This window comes from Triturus cristatus, chromosome 8, assembly GCF_964204655.1.
Source record: "Triturus cristatus chromosome 8, aTriCri1.1, whole genome shotgun sequence".
Taxonomy (NCBI): Eukaryota; Metazoa; Chordata; class Amphibia; order Caudata; family Salamandridae; genus Triturus; species Triturus cristatus.
The window spans coordinates 737,342,967-737,358,833 of record NC_140591.1 but is presented as its reverse complement, the minus strand read 5'-3'; the positions used below and the strand labels follow the sequence as shown (position 1 = coordinate 737,358,833).

At 41.8% G+C, this 15,867-nt stretch overlaps 8 non-coding genes across 8 annotated transcripts; all 8 read left to right on the top strand.

The window, feature by feature from the left end:
• The first annotated feature begins 657 nt into the window (after window positions 1–657).
• TRNAV-CAC (transfer RNA valine (anticodon CAC)) lies at window positions 658–730 on the top strand. The gene has a single exon. It is a non-coding gene; the product is annotated as a tRNA-Val (tRNA).
• Window positions 731–3,046: 2,316 nt separating this feature from the next.
• TRNAV-CAC (transfer RNA valine (anticodon CAC)) lies at window positions 3,047–3,119 on the top strand. The gene has a single exon. It is a non-coding gene; the product is annotated as a tRNA-Val (tRNA).
• Window positions 3,120–7,485: 4,366 nt separating this feature from the next.
• Window positions 7,486–7,557, top strand: TRNAP-UGG (transfer RNA proline (anticodon UGG)). Its single transcript has one exon. It is a non-coding gene; the product is annotated as a tRNA-Pro (tRNA).
• Window positions 7,558–7,829: 272 nt separating this feature from the next.
• On the top strand, window positions 7,830–7,902 carry TRNAV-CAC (transfer RNA valine (anticodon CAC)). Its single transcript has one exon. It is a non-coding gene; the product is annotated as a tRNA-Val (tRNA).
• A 1,970-nt stretch (window positions 7,903–9,872) lies between these two features.
• Window positions 9,873–9,944, top strand: TRNAP-UGG (transfer RNA proline (anticodon UGG)). Its single transcript has one exon. It is a non-coding gene; the product is annotated as a tRNA-Pro (tRNA).
• A 2,325-nt stretch (window positions 9,945–12,269) lies between these two features.
• TRNAP-UGG (transfer RNA proline (anticodon UGG)) lies at window positions 12,270–12,341 on the top strand. Its single transcript has one exon. It is a non-coding gene; the product is annotated as a tRNA-Pro (tRNA).
• Window positions 12,342–12,613: 272 nt separating this feature from the next.
• TRNAV-CAC (transfer RNA valine (anticodon CAC)) lies at window positions 12,614–12,686 on the top strand. The gene has a single exon. It is a non-coding gene; the product is annotated as a tRNA-Val (tRNA).
• A 2,316-nt stretch (window positions 12,687–15,002) lies between these two features.
• On the top strand, window positions 15,003–15,075 carry TRNAV-CAC (transfer RNA valine (anticodon CAC)). The gene has a single exon. It is a non-coding gene; the product is annotated as a tRNA-Val (tRNA).
• The last annotated feature ends 792 nt before the right edge of the window (window positions 15,076–15,867 follow it).

Here is a 15,867-nt window from a genome sequence, read left to right as displayed (position 1 = left end):
AAGTGAAGGAGTATTTGAGAGAAAATGCACAATGTGTTTCTTATGTTGTTATGAACAACTTGTTACTCTTTCTCATTAAGCTTCAGCCACTGCAGAAATATATAAATAAGGGCTGACTTCCTGTAAGACGTGTCCAAAGCTGGGACGGAATAAAAGGAGACACTTGTAAATGATAGTGCTATCGTTTGAGAAAGGGTAAGTTGAGACTGACTTTCATGCGTATTCACAGACCAAGCATCATAAAGATACCAGCATGATCTTCATTGCGGGCTTAGAGCCGGTATTAGCTTTTGAGAGGTAAGAGGATTTTGAGGGCTCGTTGGTCTAGGGGTATGATTCTCGCTTTGGGTGCGAGAGGTCCCAGGTTCAAATCCCGGACGAGCCCTTTTCTTGGTACTCTTTTCAAGTTGTTTTGAAGTTTGCGTTTCAAAACCAACATCAATTTTTTCTTTGCAGTAGTGGATAATTCTTTGCTAGAGTCTCATGCTTCAGCCCTGCCCAGTCTGAGCTAATACCAAACATCTGGTCTTGCATGGCATGTACGAGCGTTCAGCTAGGGATGTCGGGCAGGTTGCATGAAAGAAATCTAAAGCCAGAGGCCCATGGAATAGCCAGTTCGGAGCAGTTTCATTACAGAAAAATCAACTGTAGGTATCTGTTTCTGTAGTGTAGTGGTTATCACGTTCGCCTCACACGCGAAAGGTCCCCGGTTCGAAACCGGGCAGAAACAGTTGTTATATTGTGTTGGCTACAATGTTGATAGGTGCCGTTTTGCCATGGAATTGTCCAAGCCCTGAAGATTATTTCATGCAATCTCGTTCCAAGAAAGGGAATTCTCTCAAAACACTAAAGTAATCGGCGTGTGGATGTATCTGTTGGTTCTCAGACCTTGCTTTCAAAAGAGCCCTGCAATCGGTTCACTGCTCACCTAGAACAAGCATTAACATGGAGAATTGTTGGCACCAACAGGAATCTTATTTTAGTGGAGTGTTTCTGGCTTTGAGTGCAGAGGCCCTCGGCTCAATTCCAAGATGATCCTTCTCAGGGTGATGATACAAATGCATTGTCACCTTTACGTTTAATGTCAGAATCATTTATTTCCAGTTGGTGGTGTAAGAATGTTTGCAACAGTATGGCGATTTTTCCTAGCCATGCATGAATGAAAGCATATCACTCGCCTTTAGGTGTTTTTCTAATACATTGATATTTGCATCTTCCTTCCTAGCCTGCATGTTTGACTATCTTACAGGCTGCATGTAATAAGTATCACATCAGGGCCCTTCTTCTACTCAATTCACAACTGTTCTATCACGACATAGATAAGAAAGCTGCATCTGCTTTTGTTGTGTAGTGGTAATCAGGTTTACCTGACGTGTGAAAGCCCCATGCTTTGAAAGTACACAGTAACAAAGAAACCGATGACTTTTATAAAAAGGTGTCATGTGTGTCTCTTACTTTGCACAAAAAGTGCCAGAGATGACTTCATTTGCAGTCACTTGAAAAGTAGGGATTCTCCAATAAATGGTAAATAGTTGAAACAAATCTGAAGAAATGCATGACATACCTGTGTGTGTGTGTGTGTATGCATGTATGTATATATAGGGAGAGAGAGAGCGTCAATATAAACAGACTTTATTTCAATCAAGCTGTCTTTTCTATCCTTCAGGAGCAGAATGTTCTGATCATCAGCGCTCCAGAATGTAGTGTTTTCTTGGCAAGCATCACATATTGTGATGTGTTAGCTAAAAGTTCCATATCCTAGAGACTGATATATTCCTCTGTACTTGTACCTTGGGGATTCATCAAAACCTGGCATCATAAGCAGCTTTCTACTGCCACAGACTGGACAGCGAAACAATTTAAAATATCCCAGAAAAAGAAAATAAGCATGCTTAATCAGAGCTTTCTGGACAGGAAGGACATTTGAGCAAGTGAGGAATAAGCACTGCTTTTGTTAATTTGCATAGGCAGAATAGAGACTTCTGGGAAAAGGCCGAAATTACAGTCACAGAAAATGGCTGCATCTATAGAGAACGCTAAGAAGTGTTGGCAGCTTTTCCTCTGACCCTGGCCACTTTTACAAGCAATCCTATGATAGTCAGCAGGACCCACCCTAAAAAGGAAGGGGCATCCACTTGGACCCTTTCCACCTTTTCTAAATCTCGCCTGATCGAGCCCTGATCGAGCCGATAAGCACATGTCATTCTCATTTCAGAAAGGTATTGGTTAGCTTGCTGCTAGCAGCTCAGTTATGTTATGATGTTAGAGGCTATGCAAGGAATGCTTTAGTCCAGCGATATGCAGTTTTTATTGCGCCTTGCATTCAGCAGGAAGATCTTTAGCTTGAATCTGTGGCCTAGGTATTCACCTTGGTATTTTTTTTGGCACAAAGTGAAGGAGTATTTGAGAGAAAATGCACAATGTGTTTCTTATGTTGTTATGAACAACTTGTTACTCTTTCTCATTAAGCTTCAGCCACTGCAGAAATATATAAATAAGGGCTGACTTCCTGTAAGACGTGTCCAAAGCTGGGACGGAATAAAAGGAGACACTTGTAAATGATAGTGCTATCGTTTGAGAAAGGGTAAGTTGAGACTGACTTTCATGCGTATTCACAGACCAAGCATCATAAAGATACCAGCATGATCTTCATTGCGGGCTTAGAGCCGGTATTAGCTTTTGAGAGGTAAGAGGATTTTGAGGGCTCGTTGGTCTAGGGGTATGATTCTCGCTTTGGGTGCGAGAGGTCCCAGGTTCAAATCCCGGACGAGCCCTTTTCTTGGTACTCTTTTCAAGTTGTTTTGAAGTTTGCGTTTCAAAACCAACATCAATTTTTTCTTTGCAGTAGTGGATAATTCTTTGCTAGAGTCTCATGCTTCAGCCCTGCCCAGTCTGAGCTAATACCAAACATCTGGTCTTGCATGGCATGTACGAGCGTTCAGCTAGGGATGTCGGGCAGGTTGCATGAAAGAAATCTAAAGCCAGAGGCCCATGGAATAGCCAGTTCGGAGCAGTTTCATTACAGAAAAATCAACTGTAGGTATCTGTTTCTGTAGTGTAGTGGTTATCACGTTCGCCTCACACGCGAAAGGTCCCCGGTTCGAAACCGGGCAGAAACAGTTGTTATATTGTGTTGGCTACAATGTTGATAGATGCCGTTTTGCCATGGAATTGTCCAAGCCCTGAAGATTATTTCATGCAATCTCGTTCCAAGAAAGGGAATTCTCTCAAAACACTAAAGTAATCGGCGTGTGGATGTATCTGTTGGTTCTCAGACCTTGCTTTCAAAAGAGCCCTGCAATCGGTTCACTGCTCACCTAGAACAAGCATTAACATGGAGAATTGTTGGCACCAACAGGAATCTTATTTTAGTGGAGTGTTTCTGGCTTTGAGTGCAGAGGCCCTCGGCTCAATTCCAAGATGATCCTTCTCAGGGTGATGATACAAATGCATTGTCACCTTTACGTTTAATGTCAGAATCATTTATTTCCAGTTGGTGGTGTAAGAATGTTTGCAACAGTATGGCGATTTTTCCTAGCCATGCATGAATGAAAGCATATCACACGCCTTTAGGTGTTTTTCTAATACATTGATATTTGCATCTTCCTTCCTAGCCTGCATGTTTGACTATCTTACAGGCTGCATGTAATAAGTATCACATCAGGGCCCTTCTTCTACTCAATTCACAACTGTTCTATCACGACATAGATAAGAAAGCTGCATCTGCTTTTGTTGTGTAGTGGTAATCAGGTTTACCTGACGTGTGAAAGCCCCATGCTTTGAAAGTACACAGTAACAAAGAAACCGATGACTTTTATAAAAAGGTGTCATGTGTGTCTCTTACTTTGCACAAAAAGTGCCAGAGATGACTTCATTTGCAGTCACTTGAAAAGTAGGGATTCTCCAATAAATGGTAAATGGTTGAAACAAATCTGAAGAAATGCATGACATACCTGTGTGTGTGTGTGTATGCATGTATGTATATATAGGGAGAGAGAGAGCGTCAATATAAACAGACTTTATTTCAATCAAGCTGTCTTTTCTATCCTTCAGGAGCAGAATGTTCTGATCATCAGCGCTCCAGAATGTAGTGTTTTCTTGGCAAGCATCACATATTGTGATGTGTTAGCTAAAAGTTCCATATCCTAGAGACTGATATATTCCTCTGTACTTGTACCTTGGGGATTCATCAAAACCTGGCATCATAAGCAGCTTTCTACTGCCACAGACTGGACAGCGAAACAATTTAAAATATCCCAGAAAAAGAAAATAAGCATGCTTAATCAGAGCTTTCTGGACAGGAAGGACATTTGAGCAAGTGAGGAATAAGCACTGCTTTTGTTAATTTGCATAGGCAGAATAGAGACTTCTGGGAAAAGGCCGAAATTACAGTCACAGAAAATGGCTGCATCTATAGAGAATGCTAAGAAGTGTTGGCAGCTTTTCCTCTGACCCTGGCCACTTTTACAAGCAATCCTATGATAGTCAGCAGGACCCACCCTAAAAAGGAAGGGGCATCCACTTGGACCCTTTCCACCTTTTCTAAATCTCGCCTGATCGAGCCTGATTGAGCAGATAAGCACATGTCATTCTCATTTCAGAAAGGTATTGGTTAGCTTGCTGCTAGCAGCTCAGTTATGTTATGATGTTAGAGGCTATGCAAGGAATGCTTTAGTCCAGCGATATGCAGTTTTTATTGCGCCTTGCATTCAGCAGGAAGATCTTTAGCTTGAATCTGTGGCCTAGGTATTCACCTTGGTATTTCTTTTGGCACAAAGTGAAGGAGTATTTGAGAGAAAATGCACAATGTGTTTCTTATGTTGTTATGAACAACTTGTTACTCTTTCTCATTAAGCTTCAGCCACTGAAGAAATATATAAATAAGGGCTGACTTCCTGTAAGACGTGTCCAAAGCTGGGACGGAATAAAAGGAGACACTTGTAAATGATAGTGCTATCGTTTGAGAAAGGGTAAGTTGAGACTGACTTTCATGCGTATTCACAGACCAAGCATCATAAAGATACCAGCATGATCTTCATTGCGGGCTTAGAGCCGGTATTAGCTTTTGAGAGGTAAGAGGATTTTGAGGGCTCGTTGGTCTAGGGGTATGATTCTCGCTTTGGGTGCGAGAGGTTCCAGGTTCAAATCCCGGACGAGCCCTTTTCTTGGTACTCTTTTCAAGTTGTTTTGAAGTTTGCGTTTCAAAACCAACATCAATTTTTTCTTTGCAGTAGTGGATAATTCTTTGCTAGAGTCTCATGCTTCAGCCCTGCCCAGTCTGAGCTAATACCAAACATCTGGTCTTGCATGGCATGTACGAGCGTTCAGCTAGGGATGTCGGGCAGGTTGCATGAAAGAAATCTAAAGCCAGAGGCCCATGGAATAGCCAGTTCGGAGCAGTTTCATTACAGAAAAATCAACTGTAGGTATCTGTTTCTGTAGTGTAGTGGTTATCAAGTTCGCCTCACACGCGAAAGGTCCCCGGTTCGAAACCGGGCAGAAACAGTTGTTATATTGTGTTGGCTACAATGTTGATAGGTGCCGTTTTGCCATGGAATTGTCCAAGCCCTGAAGATTATTTCATGCAATCTCGTTCCAAGAAAGGGAATTCTCTCAAAACACTAAAGTAATCGGCGTGTGGATGTATCTGTTGGTTCTCAGACCTTGCTTTCAAAAGAGCCCTGCAATCGGTTCACTGCTCACCTAGAACAAGCATTAACATGGAGAATTGTTGGCACCAACAGGAATCTTATTTTAGTGGAGTGTTTCTGGCTTTGAGTGCAGAGGCCCTCGGCTCAATTCCAAGATGATCCTTCTCAGGGTGATGATACAAATGCATTGTCACCTTTACGTTTAATGTCAGAATCATTTATTTCCAGTTGGTGGTGTAAGAATGTTTGCAACAGTATGGCGATTTTTCCTAGCCATGCATGAATGAAAGCATATCACTCGCCTTTAGGTGTTTTTCTAATACATTGATATTTGCATCTTCCTTCCTAGCCTGCATGTTTGACTATCTTACAGGCTGCATGTAATAAGTATCACATCAGGGCCCTTCTTCTACTCAATTCACAACTGTTCTATCACGACATAGATAAGAAAGCTGCATCTGCTTTTGTTGTGTAGTGGTAATCAGGTTTACCTGACGTGTGAAAGCCCCATGCTTTGAAAGTACACAGTAACAAAGAAACCGATGACTTTTATAAAAAGGTGTCATGTGTGTCTCTTACTTTGCACAAAAAGTGCCAGAGATGACTTCATTTGCAGTCACTTGAAAAGTAGGGATTCTCCAATAAATGGTAAATGGTTGAAACAAATCTGAAGAAATGCATGACATACCTGTGTGTGTGTGTGTATGCATGTATGTATATATAGGGAGAGAGAGAGCGTCAATATAAACAGACTTTATTTCAATCAAGCTGTCTTTTCTATCCTTCAGGAGCAGAATGTTCTGATCATCAGCGCTCCAGAATGTAGTGTTTTCTTGGCAAGCATCACATATTGTGATGTGTTAGCTAAAAGTTCCATATCCTAGAGACTGATATATTCCTCTGTACTTGTACCTTGGGGATTCATCAAAACCTGGCATCATAAGCAGCTTTCTACTGCCACAGACTGGACAGCGAAACAATTTAAAATATCCCAGAAAAAGAAAATAAGCATGCTTAATCAGAGCTTTCTGGACAGGAAGGACATTTGAGCAAGTGAGGAATAAGCACTGCTTTTGTTAATTTGCATAGGCAGAATAGAGACTTCTGGGAAAAGGCCGAAATTACAGTCACAGAAAATGGCTGCATCTATAGAGAACGCTAAGAAGTGTTGGCAGCTTTTCCTCTGACCCTGGCCACTTTTACAAGCAATCCTATGATAGTCAGCAGGACCCACCCTAAAAAGGAAGGGGCATCCACTTGGACCCTTTCCACCTTTTCTAAATCTCGCCTGATCGAGCCTGATTGAGCACTGATTGAGCAGATAAGCACATGTCATTCTCATTTCAGAAAGGTATTGGTTAGCTTGCTGCTAGCAGCTCAGTTATGTTATGATGTTAGAGGCTATGCAAGGAATGCTTTAGTCCAGCGATATGCAGTTTTTATTGCACCTTGCATTCAGCAGGAAGATCTTTAGCTTGAATCTGTGGCCTAGGTATTCACCTTGGTATTTCTTTTGGCACAAAGTGAAGGAGTATTTAAGAGAAAATGCACAATGTGTTTCTTATGTTGTTATGAACAACTTGTTACTCTTTCTCATTAAGCTTCAGCCACTGAAGAAATATATAAATAAGGGCTGACTTCCTGTAAGACGTGTCCAAAGCTGGGACGGAATAAAAGGAGACACTTGTAAATGATAGTGCTATCGTTTGAGAAAGGGTAAGTTGAGACTGACTTTCATGCGTATTCACAGACCAAGCATCATAAAGATACCAGCATGATCTTCATTGCGGGCTTAGAGCCGTTATTAGCTTTTGAGAGGTAAGAGGATTTTGAGGGCTCGTTGGTCTAGGGGTATGATTCTCGCTTTGGGTGCGAGAGGTCCCGGGTTCAAATCCCGGACGAGCCCTTTTCTTGGTACTCTTTTCAAGTTGTTTTGAAGTTTGCGTTTCAAAACCAACATCAATTTTTTCTTTGCAGTAGTGGATAATTCTTTGCTAGAGTCTCATGCTTCAGCCCTGCCCAGTCTGAGCTAATACCAAACATCTGGTCTTGCATGGCATGTACGAGCGTTCAGCTAGGGATGTCGGGCAGGTTGCATGAAAGAAATCTAAAGCCAGAGGCCCATGGAATAGCCAGTTCGGAGCAGTTTCATTACAGAAAAATCAACTGTAGGTATCTGTTTCTGTAGTGTAGTGGTTATCACGTTCGCCTCACACGCGAAAGGTCCCCGGTTCGAAACCGGGCAGAAACAGTTGTTATATTGTGTTGGCTACAATGTTGATAGGTGCCGTTTTGCCATGGAATTGTCCAAGCCCTGAAGATTATTTCATGCAATCTCGTTCCAAGAAAGGGAATTCTCTCAAAACACTAAAGTAATCGGCGTGTGGATGTATCTGTTGGTTCTCAGACCTTGCTTTCAAAAGAGCCCTGCAATCGGTTCACTGCTCACCTAGAACAAGCATTAACATGGAGAATTGTTGGCACCAACAGGAATCTTATTTTAGTGGAGTGTTTCTGGCTTTGAGTGCAGAGGCCCTCGGCTCAATTCCAAGATGATCCTTCTCAAGGTGATGATACAAATGCATTGTCACCTTTACGTTTAATGTCAGAATCATTTATTTCCAGTTGGTGGTGTAAGAATGTTTGCAACAGTATGGCGATTTTTCCTAGCCATGCATGAATGAAAGCATATCACTCGCCTTTAGGTGTTTTTCTAATACATTGATATTTGCATCTTCCTTCCTAGCCTGCATGTTTGACTATCTTACAGGCTGCATGTAATAAGTATCACATCAGGGCCCTTCTTCTACTCAATTCACAACTGTTCTATCACGACATAGATAAGAAAGCTGCATCTGCTTTTGTTGTGTAGTGGTAATCAGGTTTACCTGACGTGTGAAAGCCCCATGCTTTGAAAGTACACAGTAACAAAGAAACCGATGACTTTTATAAAAAGGTGTCATGTGCGTCTCTTACTTTGCACAAAAAGTGCCAGAGATGACTTCATTTGCAGTCACTTGAAAAGTAGGGATTCTCCAATAAATGGTAAATGGTTGAAACAAATCTGAAGAAATGCATGACATACCTGTGTGTGTGTGTGTACGCATGTATGTATATATAGGGAGAGAGAGAGCGTCAATATAAACAGACTTTATTTCAATCAAGCTGTCTTTTCTATCCTTCAGGAGCAGAATGTTCTGATCATCAGCGCTCCAGAATGTAGTGTTTTCTTGGCAAGCATCACATATTGTGATGTGTTAGCTAAAAGTTCCATATCCTAGAGACTGATATATTCCTCTGTACTTGTACCTTGGGGATTCATCAAAACCTGGCATCATAAGCAGCTTTCTACTGCCACAGACTGGACAGCGAAACAATTTAAAATATCCCAGAAAAAGAAAATAAGCATGCTTAATCAGAGCTTTCTGGACAGGAAGGACCTTTGAGCAAGTGAGGAATAAGCACTGCTTTTGTTAATTTGCATAGGCAGAATAGAGACTTCTGGGAAAAGGCCGAAATTACAGTCACAGAAAATGGCTGCATCTATAGAGAACGCTAAGAAGTGTTGGCAGCTTTTCCTCTGACCCTGACCACTTTTACAAGCAATCCTATGATAGTCAGCAGGACCCACCCTAAAAAGGAAGGGGCATCCACTTGGACCCTTTCCACCTTTTCTAAATCTCGCCTGATTGAGCACTGATTGAGCAGATAAGCACATGTCATTCTCATTTCAGAAAGGTATTGGTTAGCTTGCTGCTAGCAGCTCAGTTATGTTATGATGTTAGAGGCTATGCAAGGAATGCTTTAGTCCAGCGATATGCAGTTTTTATTGCGCCTTGCCTTCACCAGGAAGATCTTTAGCTTGAATCTGTGGCCTAGGTATTCACCTTGGTATTTCTTTTGGCACAAAGTGAAGGAGTATTTGAGAGAAAATGCACAATGTGTTTCTTATGTTGTTATGAACAACTTGTTACTCTTTCTCATTAAGCTTCAGCCACTGCAGAAATATATAAATAAGGGCTGACTTCCTGTAAGACGTGTCCAAAGCTGGGACGGAATAAAAGGAGACACTTGTAAATGATAGTGCTATCGTTTGAGAAAGGGTAAGTTGAGACTGACTTTCATGCGTATTCACAGACCAAGCATCATAAAGATACCAGCATGATCTTCATTGCGGGCTTAGAGCCGGTATTAGCTTTTGAGAGGTAAGAGGATTTTGAGGGCTCGTTGGTCTAGGGGTATGATTCTCGCTTTGGGTGCGAGAGGTCCCGGGTTCAAATCCCGGACGAGCCCTTTTCTTGGTACTCTTTTCAAGTTGGTTTGAAGTTTGCGTTTCAAAACCAACATCAATTTTTTCTTTGCAGTAGTGGATAATTCTTTGCTAGAGTCTCATGCTTCAGCCCTGCCCAGTCTGAGCTAATACCAAACATCTGGTCTTGCATGGCATGTACGAGCGTTCAGCTAGGGATGTCGGGCAGGTTGCATGAAAGAAATCTAAAGCCAGAGGCCCATGGAATAGCCAGTTCGGAGCAGTTTCATTACAGAAAAATCAACTGTAGGTATCTGTTTCTGTAGTGTAGTGGTTATCAAGTTCGCCTCACACGCGAAAGGTCCCCGGTTCGAAACCGGGCTGAAACAGTTGTTATATTGTGTTGGCTACAATGTTGATAGGTGCCGTTTTGCCATGGAATTGTCCAAGCCCTGAAGATTATTTCATACAATCTCGTTCCAAGAAAGGGAATTCTCTCAAAACACTAAAGTAATCGGCGTGTGGATGTATCTGTTGGTTCTCAGACCTTGCTTTCAAAAGAGCCCTGCAATCGGTTCACTGCTCACCTAGAACAAGCATTAACATGGAGAATTGTTGGCACCAACAGGAATCTTATTTTAGTGGAGTGTTTCTGGCTTTGAGTGCAGAGGCCCTCGGCTCAATTCCAAGATGATCCTTCTCAAGGTGATGATACAAATGCATTCTCACCTTTACGTTTAATGTCAGAATCATTTATTTCCAGTTGGTGGTGTAAGAATGTTTGCAACAGTATGGCGATTTTTCCTAGCCATGCATGAATGAAAGCATATCACTCGCCTTTAGGTGTTTTTCTAATACATTGATATTTGCATCTTCCTTCCTAGCCTGCATGTTTGACTATCTTACAGGCTGCATGTAATAAGTATCACATCAGGGCCCTTCTTCTACTCAATTCACAACTGTTCTATCACGACATAGATAAGAAAGCTGCATCTGCTTTTGTTGTGTAGTGGTAATCAGGTTTACCTGACGTGTGAAAGCCCCATGCTTTGAAAGTACACAGTAACAAAGAAACCGATGACTTTTATAATAAGGTGTCATGTGTGTCTCTTACTTTGCACAAAAAGTGCCAGAGATGACTTCATTTGCAGTCACTTGAAAAGTAGGGATTCTCCAATAAATGGTAAATGGTTGAAACAAATCTGAAGAAATGCATGACATACCTGTGTGTGTGTGTGTATGCATGTATGTATATATAGGGAGAGAGAGAGCGTCAATATAAACAGACTTTATTTCAATCAAGCTGTCTTTTCTATCCTTCAGGAGCAGAATGTTCTGATCATCAGCGCTCCAGAATGTAGTGTTTTCTTGGCAAGCATCACATATTGTGATGTGTTAGCTAAAAGTTCCATATCCTAGAGACTGATATATTCCTCTGTACTTGTACCTTGGGGATTCATCAAAACCTGGCATCATAAGCAGCTTTCTACTGCCACAGACTGGACAGCGAAACAATTTAAAATATCCCAGAAAAAGAAAATAAGCATGCTTAATCAGAGCTTTCTGGACAGGAAGGACCTTTGAGCAAGTGAGGAATAAGCACTGCTTTTGTTAATTTGCATAGGCAGAATAGAGACTTCTGGGAAAAGGCCGAAATTACAGTCACAGAAAATGGCTGCATCTATAGAGAACGCTAAGAAGTGTTGGCAGCTTTTCCTCTGACCCTGGCCACTTTTACAAGCAATCCTATGATAGTCAGCAGGACCCACCCTAAAAAGGAAGGGGCATCCACTTGGACCCTTTCCACCTTTTCTAAATCTCGCCTGATCGAGCCTAATTGAGCACTGATTGAGCAGATAAGCACATGTCATTCTCATTTCAGAAAGGTATTGGTTAGCTTGCTGCTAGCAGCTCAGTTATGTTATGATGTTAGAGGCTATGCAAGGAATGCTTTAGTCCAGCGATATGCAGTTTTTATTGCGCCTTGCATTCAGCAGGAAGATCTTTAGCTTGAATCTGTGGCCTAGGTATTCACCTTGGTATTTCTTTTGGCACAAAGTGAAGGAGTATTTAAGAGAAAATGCACAATGTGTTTCTTATGTTGTTATGAACAACTTGTTACTCTTTCTCATTAAGCTTCAGCCACTGAAGAAATATATAAATAAGGGCTGACTTCCTGTAAGACGTGTCCAAAGCTGGGACGGAATAAAAGGAGACACTTGTAAATGATAGTGCTATCGTTTGAGAAAGGGTAAGTTGAGACTGACTTTCATGCGTATTCACAGACCAAGCATCATAAAGATACCAGCATGATCTTCATTGCGGGCTTAGAGCCGGTATTAGCTTTTGAGAGGTAAGAGGATTTTCAGGGCTCGTTGGTCTAGGGGTATGATTCTCGCTTTGGGTGCGAGAGGTCCCGGGTTCAAATCCCGGACGAGCCCTTTTCTTGGTACTCTTTTCGAGTTGTTTTGAAGTTTGCGTTTCAAAACCAACATCAATTTTTTCTTTGCAGTAGTGGATAATTCTTTGCTAGAGTCTCATGCTTCAGCCCTGCCCAGTCTGAGCTAATACCAAACATCTGGTCTTGCATGGCATGTACGAGCGTTCAGCTAGGGATGTCGGGCAGGTTGCATGAAAGAAATCTAAAGCCAGAGGCCCATGGAATAGCCAGTTCAGAGCAGTTTCATTACAGAAAAATCAACTGTAGGTATCTGTTTCTGTAGTGTAGTGGTTATCACGTTTGCCTCACACGCGAAAGGTCCCCGGTTCGAAACCGGGCAGAAACAGTTGTTATATTGTGTTGGCTACAATGTTGATAGGTGCCGTTTTGCCATGGAATTGTCCAAGCCCTGAAGATTATTTCATGCAATCTCGTTCCAAGAAAGGGAATTCTCTCAAAACACTAAAGTAATCGGCGTGTGGATGTATCTGTTGGTTCTCAGACCTTGCTTTCAAAAGAGCCCTGCAATCGGTTCACTGCTCACCTAGAACAAGCATTAACATGGAGAATTGTTGGCACCAACAGGAATCTTATTTTAGTGGAGTGTTTCTGGCTTTGAGTGCAGAGGCCCTCGGCTCAATTCCAAGATGATCCTTCTCAGGGTGATGATACAAATGCATTGTCACCTTTACGTTTAATGTCAGAATCATTTATTTCCAGTTGGTGGTGTAAGAATGTTTGCAACAGTATGGCGATTTTTCCTAGCCATGCATGAATGAAAGCATATCACTCGCCTTTAGGTGTTTTTCTAATACATTGATATTTGCATCTTCCTTCCTAGCCTGCATGTTTGACTATCTTACAGGCTGCATGTAATAAGTATCACATCAGGGCCCTTCTTCTACTCAATTCACAACTGTTCTATCACGACATAGATAAGAAAGCTGCATCTGCTTTTGTTGTGTAGTGGTAATCAGGTTTACCTGACGTGTGAAAGCCCCATGCTTTGAAAGTACACAGTAACAAAGAAACCGATGACTTTTATAAAAAGGTGTCATGTGTGTCTCTTACTTTGCACAAAAAGTGCCAGAGATGACTTCATTTGCAGTCACTTGAAAAGTAGGGATTCTCCAATAAATGGTAAATAGTTGAAACAAATCTGAAGAAATGCATGACATACCTGTGTGTGTGTGTGTGTATGCATGTATGTATATATAGGGAGAGAGAGAGCGTCAATATAAACAGACTTTATTTCAATCAAGCTGTCTTTTCTATCCTTCAGGAGCAGAATGTTCTGATCATCAGCGCTCCAGAATGTAGTGTTTTCTTGGCAAGCATCACATATTGTGATGTGTTAGCTAAAAGTTCCATATCCTAGAGACTGATATATTCCTCTGTACTTGTACCTTGGGGATTCATCAAAACCTGGCATCATAAGCAGCTTTCTACTGCCACAGACTGGACAGCGAAACAATTTAAAATATCCCAGAAAAAGAAAATAAGCATGCTTAATCAGAGCTTTCTGGACAGGAAGGACATTTGAGCAAGTGAGGAATAAGCACTGCTTTTGTTAATTTGCATAGGCAGAATAGAGACTTCTGGGAAAAGGCCGAAATTACAGTCACAGAAAATGGCTGCATCTATAGAGAACGCTAAGAAGTGTTGGCAGCTTTTCCTCTGACCCTGGCCACTTTTACAAGCAATCCTATGATAGTCAGCAGGACCCACCCTAAAAAGGAAGGGGCATCCACTTGGACCCTTTCCACCTTTTCTAAATCTCGCCTGATCGAGCCCTGATCGAGCCGATAAGCACATGTCATTCTCATTTCAGAAAGGTATTGGTTAGCTTGCTGCTAGCAGCTCAGTTATGTTATGATGTTAGAGGCTATGCAAGGAATGCTTTAGTCCAGCGATATGCAGTTTTTATTGCGCCTTGCATTCAGCAGGAAGATCTTTAGCTTGAATCTGTGGCCTAGGTATTCACCTTGGTATTTTTTTTGGCACAAAGTGAAGGAGTATTTGAGAGAAAATGCACAATGTGTTTCTTATGTTGTTATGAACAACTTGTTACTCTTTCTCATTAAGCTTCAGCCACTGCAGAAATATATAAATAAGGGCTGACTTCCTGTAAGACGTGTCCAAAGCTGGGACGGAATAAAAGGAGACACTTGTAAATGATAGTGCTATCGTTTGAGAAAGGGTAAGTTGAGACTGACTTTCATGCGTATTCACAGACCAAGCATCATAAAGATACCAGCATGATCTTCATTGCGGGCTTAGAGCCGGTATTAGCTTTTGAGAGGTAAGAGGATTTTGAGGGCTCGTTGGTCTAGGGGTATGATTCTCGCTTTGGGTGCGAGAGGTCCCAGGTTCAAATCCCGGACGAGCCCTTTTCTTGGTACTCTTTTCAAGTTGTTTTGAAGTTTGCGTTTCAAAACCAACATCAATTTTTTCTTTGCAGTAGTGGATAATTCTTTGCTAGAGTCTCATGCTTCAGCCCTGCCCAGTCTGAGCTAATACCAAACATCTGGTCTTGCATGGCATGTACGAGCGTTCAGCTAGGGATGTCGGGCAGGTTGCATGAAAGAAATCTAAAGCCAGAGGCCCATGGAATAGCCAGTTCGGAGCAGTTTCATTACAGAAAAATCAACTGTAGGTATCTGTTTCTGTAGTGTAGTGGTTATCACGTTCGCCTCACACGCGAAAGGTCCCCGGTTCGAAACCGGGCAGAAACAGTTGTTATATTGTGTTGGCTACAATGTTGATAGATGCCGTTTTGCCATGGAATTGTCCAAGCCCTGAAGATTATTTCATGCAATCTCGTTCCAAGAAAGGGAATTCTCTCAAAACACTAAAGTAATCGGCGTGTGGATGTATCTGTTGGTTCTCAGACCTTGCTTTCAAAAGAGCCCTGCAATCGGTTCACTGCTCACCTAGAACAAGCATTAACATGGAGAATTGTTGGCACCAACAGGAATCTTATTTTAGTGGAGTGTTTCTGGCTTTGAGTGCAGAGGCCCTCGGCTCAATTCCAAGATGATCCTTCTCAGGGTGATGATACAAATGCATTGTCACCTTTACGTTTAATGTCAGAATCATTTATTTCCAGTTGGTGGTGTAAGAATGTTTGCAACAGTATGGCGATTTTTCCTAGCCATGCATGAATGAAAGCATATCACACGCCTTTAGGTGTTTTTCTAATACATTGATATTTGCATCTTCCTTCCTAGCCTGCATGTTTGACTATCTTACAGGCTGCATGTAATAAGTATCACATCAGGGCCCTTCTTCTACTCAATTCACAACTGTTCTATCACGACATAGATAAGAAAGCTGCATCTGCTTTTGTTGTGTAGTGGTAATCAGGTTTACCTGACGTGTGAAAGCCCCATGCTTTGAAAGTACACAGTAACAAAGAAACCGATGACTTTTATAAAAAGGTGTCATGTGTGTCTCTTACTTTGCACAAAAAGTGCCAGAGATGACTTCATTTGCAGTCACTTGAAAAGTAGGGATTCTCCAATAAA